This window comes from Sapajus apella, unplaced genomic scaffold (assembly GCF_009761245.1).
Source record: "Sapajus apella isolate SASKATOON/1434 unplaced genomic scaffold, GSC_monkey_1.0 scaffold15930, whole genome shotgun sequence".
NCBI classification, from domain to species: Eukaryota; Metazoa; Chordata; class Mammalia; order Primates; family Cebidae; genus Sapajus; species Sapajus apella.
In genome coordinates, this window is record NW_022452851.1 from 1 (window position 1) to 1,159 (window position 1,159).

Consider the following 1,159-nt stretch of genomic DNA (forward strand, 5'->3'; position numbering starts at 1 on the left):
CTTGTACCCACCTCCTCTTTCCTCCCAATCTCAAGGTTACTCTTAATAATTAGTAAATGCAAAAAGAACTTTTAAAGTGGCAAGGCATGGCCCACCCACAGTCAGTCCAAGAGCAGTTCTCAGCCCTGCCTCACCTGGTTCTAGTTCAGCTGGCGGATAAGCTGATTGATGCGTTCACCCCGATAGCCAGGTGTGCCCATCTCCTTGAGGAAGCCCACTCTATTTTTGGTAGCATGACGGGCCACTGAGAGGTGGAAAGGGCGCAAGAACCATGAGATCTCCTGGAAATGCTTCCCCGGGAAGGCAATTTCATGAATGAGGTCTTCCAAGCAAATGACACCAAACTTCCCCAGGTGCTCCTCAATCACAGTGATGTCTGTCAGAGGGATGGTCTTATTCTTGACCTTGGCTTGTCCACGTTTCAAAATGAGTTCCCGGACAGACTTCAGATTTGGAAATCCCCAGGTCACATAAGGTTCCACTATACGCAGCATTTTTAGGTTCTGGGGAGTGACTTTTACAAAGACACCACTAAAAATTTTCTTTAGGCGAAGTCTTGCAATGGTTCTCTGCACCAGTAAACTCACACCATCAATCCTTTCAATGCGTACGACAAAGGCCAAAGAATGTTTATCTGGCAATTCCAAGGCGTGAGGCTTCACTTCCAGTTGTCTGACACGCACTTTGTCACGTGTCTGCCGCCAGGAATCATGTAGGAATGATTCCAATCGCTTAAACCTGGGCCCTTTTCCTTTCCTCTGCTCCTTCTTTGCCAAAAGTGCCTGCTTTGCCTGAGTGGCTTTGAGGGCTTGATAAGCCTTCCTCTTTTTCAGGAGATTTTCTGGAACCAAAGGGATTTTTCTTTGCTCTTGCTCCGCCATCTTTCCGGTGTAGCAGCTACTGATCAACAAATGATGATTTCTAATCACATTTAATGTCAATGAAATCTGGAGTTTATTCATAATAATCTGTACATGAAGTACAGATAAAAACACATTTCATTTTAGAGGTTAAAATAATAGAATCTATTACTTTTAGATCAAAATATACAATAAAAAGTAATTTTAAGAATAATCTGCAATTTATTCTGAACAAATTTGAACGCTGTTTAAAAAATATTTCAAACTTTATTAGAAGTTTAAAATATCAGATTTAAAGT

At 41.8% G+C, this 1,159-nt stretch overlaps 1 pseudogene across 1 annotated transcript; it reads right to left on the minus strand.

The window, feature by feature from the left end:
* Positions 1 to 6: 6 nt before the first annotated feature.
* On the minus strand, positions 7 to 902 carry LOC116548578 (annotated as a pseudogene). The gene has a single exon (XR_004267469.1). The product of XR_004267469.1 is annotated as a 60S ribosomal protein L7-like 1 pseudogene (transcript).
* Between the last annotated feature and the right edge of the window lie 257 nt (positions 903 to 1,159).